The sequence below is a fragment of the Orycteropus afer genome, unplaced genomic scaffold, assembly GCF_000298275.1.
Source record: "Orycteropus afer afer isolate SDZICR_OR568_19922 unplaced genomic scaffold, OryAfe1.0 scaffold00351, whole genome shotgun sequence".
Taxonomy (NCBI): Eukaryota; Metazoa; Chordata; class Mammalia; order Tubulidentata; family Orycteropodidae; genus Orycteropus; species Orycteropus afer.
In genome coordinates, this window is record NW_006921938.1 from 3,521,650 (window position 1) to 3,529,778 (window position 8,129).

Here is an 8,129-nt window from a genome sequence, read left to right on the forward strand (position 1 = left end):
TGGAAACCCAATGGGGGTCGCTATGAGTCAGAATCAATGGCAATGAGTTTGGTTTTGTTATAGGGTCATTATGAGTCTGAATCAACTTGATGGTAATGAGTTTGATTTCTTCTTCATTTATAGTGATGTAGGCTATTGATACAATTGTGAAGAATATTATTTTCTTCATATTTTTTGTGTAATACATACTAGAGGCTATAGTTTAGACTTTCATCAGTAAGTGCTTCAAGGTTTTTTTTTTTTTTTAAGAAAGCAAGATTATATCATATGTAAAATTCAGGTTACTAACGATTCTTTCTTTAATGTTTATGTGCGTTTTTCTTTGTATAATCTAGCTTCTCAGATTATTTGTTCTGAATACAGATGGAATTAGTAAGGTAAAAAGATAAAACCCTGACACATACCTTGCCCAATTTTAAACCACCAGTGTCTATGACCTGTGAGTATGTTACCTTTCATGGAAAAAGTGACTTTGTAAATGAGATTCATGTACTAAAAAATGGGGAGAATATCCTGGATTATTTGGATGGGCATAATGCGATCACATGAGTCTTTAAAAGTTAAAATACTTTTCTGGCTACAGTAAGTAAGAGATATATTAGAAAGATGGCAACATGAGAAAGACTCTACCTACCTTTAATGGTTTTGAATATGGAGGAAGGGGGCATGAGCTAAGGAATACAAATATCTTGCAGAAGATGGAAAGGCAAAGAAATGGATTCTACTCTAAATCCCCAGAAAAGAAAGCAGCACTGTGAGCACCTTTATTTTAGCTTAGTGAGACCTGTGTCAGACTTCTTATGTCAAGAACTTAGATAATAAATGTGCATTGTTTAAGACAGTGAATTTTTAGTAAGTTGTCTTAGCAGCAATAAAAAAATTGTGAAAGCACACTATCTAAAATTGCAACTTCCTCATAAAACCTTTTATTCCTGTTTAGTTTTCTTCACAGCATTAGGATTTCTAATTCTATATTTATTTACTCCTTTTGCTTAAAATATATATTTATATAATATATAAAATAATTCCTGCCCCTACTTTATATATGTAACATATGTATAATATTATGTAATAAAATTCTTAATTCTTTCTCTATAGATCTTTTCCTGCTTTACCCCAAAATCTTGTGCATAAGAGCTCCTTAGTGAATATTGTTTGAAATACATAAAATTAATTAACTAATATAGTCCTATCAGGTTTTCATTATCACAACTTAAGTAGAACTATTTCAACTTTTTCTGTGCACACACCCTTCACTTCAGCCCCCGATGCTCTTGGTATAAGCTCAGTTTGATTTTTTCTCAGGTTGATCCCCCGGATCAAGTTCATTTTCTGAGAATGGATCTTTAAAATGTTTAACTGGACCTCCTCGTTGGGGGTAGGATTTCAGTTCTTCTGTGAATGTGTCCTGGGAAGAGCAGTGTTGAGTCCAGAATATCGATCCGCTTGGTAGCCATGATGACCTTGATATTCTTGGTAGCCTCAACGCCATCCAGCTGGTTATGTAGTTCCAACATGGTGTGCTGCACTTCACTTTCCCCTCCAGAGTGCCCCTCCAGCCATGAGCAGCCAATGGAATCAATTTCATCCATTAAGGTGATGGATGAAGCATGTTCTCATACCATTACAAAGAGTTCTCTCACCACCATTCTTGCCCCTTCCCCAATGAATTTCTGTAACAATTCAGAGCCAGAAACATGAATAAAGGTGCAATCCATATGATGAGCCACAGCCCGAGCCAACAGTGTGTTCCCTGTGCCTGGATGCCCATACAGTAGCACGCCCTTGGGTTGTGCAATACCTGATGCTTCAAGGAGATTAGGATGTTTAACAGGCAGATTGATCACTTCTTTCATCTCCTTGCTTGTCCAGTCCACCAATCATCTCATAGGTTAAGTTTAGTACTTTCTCCACCATCATAAGGGACACCAAAGGGTTCACCTTGTTGGGTATGATCTTGTGCAGGGTGTAGCTGTCATTTTTTAGAGCCACTCAACAATCGGGTGTCATGTTGTTGATGTCGATGTTCTTGTCTACATCTATGAAAAACTTGCCATTGGAATGTACCTTAACTAACATCTTCTTCTTATCCATAGCTCACACTACTTCCCCCACATAGGAGCCCTGTTCCTGTAGCTGTAGCTTCTCTTGCAACAGGTGAACATTTGCATTTAACTCATTCCACTGTACCTGCAGCCACAGGAGGTTCTGGCTCTTGTCATTCACAATCAGCTGAAGTTCTTCAATCTTGGGCAGGTAATACTGGCGGAGTTCACTGCCTGCCTTCCCTTCTTCCAGTTCCATCTGTTCTGGTCTGTCAAGCACCAACTTCTCTCTTCAGTGGAGACTGCCGGCATCTCAATCAGCCATAGGAAACAATGGCCCTCGAGATGGTGCCTGGCTACCAAGACTAACACTCATAAAAGGATCAAATCTTCAGATCCTGGTTAGAGTGGGAGGGAAAATGTGGGGGGGGGGAACCTCAATAATGACCAGAATTGCTCATCAGATGAGTTCTGGTGAGACCCCAAATACTATGGCCCTGGAATACATTTTGCACCTGGAATAAAACTCACCACTAGGCAGTGGCTCTCAGCCCAGTATCTAACAAGATGTACATGCAGACGACTCAACCCAGGATGACACACCCACATATACTATGGTAATACATCCCTTAGAGCAATAGACCACTGGACACCAGAGGACCAAAATTCGAATTAAGGAAATACAGGGCAAACAGGAGTGCATAAATACGAGGGACATAAGGGCAGGGCTTCAGGATAAAGGAGATTGGGTTAGGGTTGGACATGGTAAATGGGGAGTGAAACTAAATGTACACGTAACTTTGAATGTAAAACAAGCTCTTAAAATAAATAAATAGATAGATAAATAAACAAATAAATAAAACTATTCCAATTCTGTTTTCTCCAAATTGAAAATTCACTAAAATCCTTTAACCAAACAACCTCACTGCCATCAAGTCAATTTGGCTCATAGTGACCCCACTTTGGGTTTCTGAGAAGGTATCTCTATGTAAGTAGATTGCCTAATCTTCCTTCAGAGAAATAGGTGATAGATTTCAACTATCAGCCTCTAGTTAGAAGTCAAATGTGTTAGGCATGATGCCACCAGACCTCTCCTAAAATCCTTTAAAACCAAACCAAATGCACTGCCTTGGAGTTGGATCTGACTCATAGCGACTTCCTTGGGTTTCCGAGAAAAGTTGGTTTTCTACGGAAGTAGATTGCCAAACCATCCTTCCGAAGAGTGGCTAGTGGGTTTGAACCACCAGCCTTCTCATTTTTCTTGATTGCCTAGAAATTTTCACCCCAGAGAATCTTGCCATGCTGAGAACCAAATGCACATCTCCATCCTATGCATTTAAAGTTTATATAGTCAATAAAGTCCTGGACATTTTGTATTTAAACTATTTTAATTTTCACCAGGAAATGGAAAGGTGTTGGTGTGCCACAGTCAAATGTTTTTGACAGCATTCTGATCAAACAGTAAAAGCATCACTTCTTCCAAATACGTTGGTTTCTATTTTTTGACTGGAATAGAGTATATTTCACCATTCTCACTCTTAAAATACTGAATGTTACTAGAGATTTAGAGAAAGAAGCAGCGGTTAGGCTCAATTAATTTATTCCTTGTAAGGCATATACCTTTATTAAAACTGCCAATAAGGTGACACTCCTTTTGGTTTGCCAGGTCTTTTACCTGGCCTTACTCTCTTGGGTTAAATGACCATCAGCTCATTGTAAACAACTTGCCACTGGTGGCCTATAATTCAATACACTATTAACTCAGACATTTAGTTAACTGGTGGAATGTTCTTGTTACTAGATTCATTTAGAGAGGGAAATTAATTTTCTTTCTTGATACAAATAGCATTGTCTCCATGAGTGTTGGCTATGCTCTGTATTCTGTGCTTCAACTCTGGCTTACATGTCCTCTGGGACAGCAACTCTGCTCTCTTAGCTTTGGGTAGCCCAATTTTCCTAGTCTATTTGAATGGCAGCCCAACTCCCATAGTTCCAGAAGGCCTTATTCTTTTGCCCCTTAGGCATAGATGACTTTGGGCTCCAAACCCCTTGCATAACTTAACAATAACCCTACATGCTAGAACTGAGTTGGCAAAGATTGAACCCTTTTAAACCAGGAGACCATGGACTCAGTCTTTGAAATTGAAAAGGCCTTGCTTCTAATGTTCCTTCCAACAATTTTGCTGATCTCTGAACTGTTCCTGGATGGTTATTTTCTTTTATTGAAGGACAACAGATGGAGATTTTTCAGACTGTTTCCTGCTGGTAGAATTTCAGGGGGCAGTTTTCTTTTCTTTCCTCCTTTCTCTGACACCTTCTAAGGTGTCTAAGCTGATGTGTTTTCTGCAGTAGTGATTGGTTAGCTACATCAGTCACAGGTTTAATCTCTTTAACAAAAGATTGTGTAGCTACATCCTTGGTGAACATTCTAGGATATGCGTCATTAGTTTATACAACAAAATTTACTAAATCTTTAAGTTCAGTTTTCATTTTGCATAGTTCATTTTTTATATCCATCTCTTTCCTTTCACTTTTCATGATAAGAGGTAAGGAGAAACCACATGGACCCTTTTAAGATCTTAATGATAAATCTCATCAGCCGGACTTCCAAGTTTATCTCAAGTTCTACTTTCCACAATACATGTGGACAAAATTCAAAGAAGTTCTTTACCAATGCATAAAAAGCAGTATTCTTCCTCCATTTTCCAATCATATGTTTATTTATTTATTTAAGATTCACCAAAGCATATTTAACATCCACATGTCTAGCAAAGTTCTGTTGCTGGTGGTATATGTACTCTCTAAAACAATAGTGACTTTTTCAATAGCTAACTTCCCTTCCTTCAGAGCTTAAACCACAATTACATTTGACAACCATAATTCCAACAGTCTTTTACTATTATTCTTGTATTGTTAGGCATTAAAATACTAACCCTATGTACAACAGAATGAAACAATGCCTGGTCCAATGTCATCCTCACAATTGTTCCTATCTTTGAGTCCACTGTAGCAGCCACTGTGCCAATCCATTTCATTGAAGGTCTTCTTATTCTCTGTCCCTCTAATTTGCAAAGGTGATGTCATTCTCCAGGGACTGTCCTTACTGATAACATATCCAAAGCACTTGAGAGGTATTCTCACACTCCTTGCTTCTAAGGAGAATTTTTTCTGTATTTCATCCCAGACAGATCTGTTTGTTCTTCTGGTACTTCATGGTACATTTAATGCTCTTTGCCAACAAAATAATTTGACTACATCAATTTTTCTTTGTCTTCCTTGTACATTATCTAGTGTTTTTGCATGTGTATCAGGTGATTGGAAATACTATGGCTTGGGCAGGTGCAACTTATTCCTCAGAGTAATATTTTTGCTTCTTAAAACTTTAAAGAGGTCTTTTGCAGCAGATTTGCACAATGAAATATGTCAGTCAGTTTCTTGAGTGCTGTGGCCATGGGTGTTGATTGTGTACCCAAGTAAAATGAGATCTTTGACAACTTCAACCTTTACCCCATTTATTATGATGTTACTTATTGGTCCAGTTATGAAGATTTTTGTTTTCTTTATTTTGTGGTGTAATCCAAAGAATGAATGCTATGTTTTTTGATCTCCATGAGTAATTGCTTCTCGTTCTCTTTGCTTTCAGAAAGCAAAGTTGTGTCATCTGCATATTGTAGGTTGTTATGAGACTTCTTATGAGGACATGGAGTGAGGAATATTGTTGATGTCAGATGGATCTTACCTCAAAGCAAAGAATACCAGGACCAGAAAGATGTTTACTTGTCTTGTATTGACTATGCGAAAGTACATGATTGTGTGGATCATAACAAATTGTGGATAACATTGAGAAGAATGGGAATTCCAGAACACTTAATTATACCCATGAGGAATCTGTACATAGACCAGGAGGCTGTCATTCAAACAGAAAAAGGGAATACCACATGGTTTAAAATCAAGAAGGGAGTGAGTCGGGGTTGTATCATTTCACCACACTTATTCAATCTATATGCTGAGCAAATAATCCTAGAAGCTACACTGTATGAAGAAGAAAATAACATCAAGATTGAAGGAGGAATTATTAACACCCTGCTATACACTGATGATACAAATTTACTTGCTGAAAGTGAGGATGACATGAAGCACTTATTGATGAAGATTGAAGAGCACAGTCAGCAATATAGATTACATCTCAACATAAAGAAAACAAAAATCCTCACAACTGGACCTATGAACAGCATCACAATAAATGGAGAAAAGATTGACATTGTGAAAGACTTCATATTGCTTGGTTCTGCAATCAATACCAATGGAGGCAGCAGTCAGGACATCAGATGATGTACAGCACTGGACAAGTCAGCTGCAAAGGACCTCTTTCAAGTGCTGAAGAGCATAGATGATGTCTTCTTGAGGACTAAGGTGCATCTGACACAAGCCATGATATTTTCAATTACCTCTTATGCATGTGAGAGTTGGTGCTGGCAAAGAATGATGAAAGTACCATGGGCTGCTAAAAGATCTAACAAATCTGTCCTGGAGGAAGTCCTCCTTGGAAGCGAGAATGGCCAGAATTGTCTCATTTATTTTGGTCATGTTGTCAGAAAGGACCATTCCCTAGAGAGGGATGTCATGCTTGGTAAGGTGGAGGGTCGACAAAAGAGGAGAAGGCCCTCAACGAGATAGTTTGACCCAGTGGCTGCAGTGATGGGCTCAGGTATAGCAAGGATCATGGAGCTGGTGGGACCTGGTGGTGTTTTGTTCTGCTGTACATAGGGTCACTGTGAGTCGGAGATGACTCCATGGTACCTAACAACACAACATGAGACTTCTTCCAAACCTGATGCCATGTTCTTCTTCATATATTTCAGCTTCTTGTTTTATTTGCTCTCTGGTAGCATAGTGCCTAAGGCACTTGACTGCTAACCAGAAGGCTGGTGGTTCAAACCCATCAGCCACTCCTTGGAAGGAAGTTTGGGCAATTCTACTCTGTATTAATACTGCCTCAGAAACCCAAGGAGGCGTTGCTGTGAGTCAGATCTGATTTGACGGCACATAACAACAACAACACAGATTATACAAGTATGGTGAAAAGATACAACCCTGATGCACACTGTTCTGATTTTAAACCATGCATATATATAACCTAGTTCTGTTTGCCTCTTGGTCAATGTACAGGTTCTGTGTGAGCACAATTAAGTGTTCTGGAATTTCCATTCATTGCAATGTTACCCATAATTTATTATGACTTACATAGTAAAATGCCTTTGGACAGCCAATAAAACACAGGTAAACATAATTTTGATATTCTGTGTTTTCACCTAAGATCTATTTAACATCAGCAATGATATCAGTTTTTCCATATTCTCTTCTTGATTTGGCTTAAATTTCTGGAAGTTTTCTGTCAATGTATTGCTGAATTATTATCTTAAGTAAAATTTTATCTCAAGTAAAATTTTATCTTAAGTAAAATTTTACTTGCATGCAATATACATGTTATTGTTCAATAATTTCCACAATTTGTTTGAACACCTTTCTTTGAAATGAGCAAGAGTATGGATCTGTTTCTGTGAGTTGGTCAGGTTAGCTGTCTTCCAGATTTATTGACAAAGAAGAGAGAGTGCCTCCAGCATTACATCTGTTTGTTGAAACACCTTAGTCGGATTCCATCAATTGCTGGAACCCTGTTTTTTGTTGACATTTTCAGTGCAGCCTGTACTTTTCTTGCAATACCTTTGGTTCTTGATCACATGATACCCCCTGAAATATTTGAACTTTGATCAACTCTTTTTGGTAGAGTGACTTTGTGTATTCTTTCATCATCCTTTGGTTTTTCCTATGTCTTTTAATTTTTTGCTCATAGAATGCTTCAATATTGCATCTTGGGGCTTGCATTTTTTCTTTAGTTCTTTAAGCTTGAGAAATGCCTAATGTGTTCTTCCCTTTTTAGTTTTCTGACTCCAGTTCTTTGCAAATTTTATTATAATTTACTTTGTCTTTTCAAGACACACTTTGAAATCTTCAGTTCACCTGCTTTACTTTATTTCTTTCTTTAGCTTTAGTTACTTTTAGTTTAACAGAAATTTTCAGAGT

General features: G+C 37.9%; 1 pseudogene; it reads right to left on the bottom strand.

Moving 5' to 3' along the window:
* Positions 1-1,206: 1,206 nt before the first annotated feature.
* Positions 1,207-2,322, bottom strand: LOC103207068 (annotated as a pseudogene).
* Positions 2,323-8,129: the final 5,807 nt, after the last annotated feature.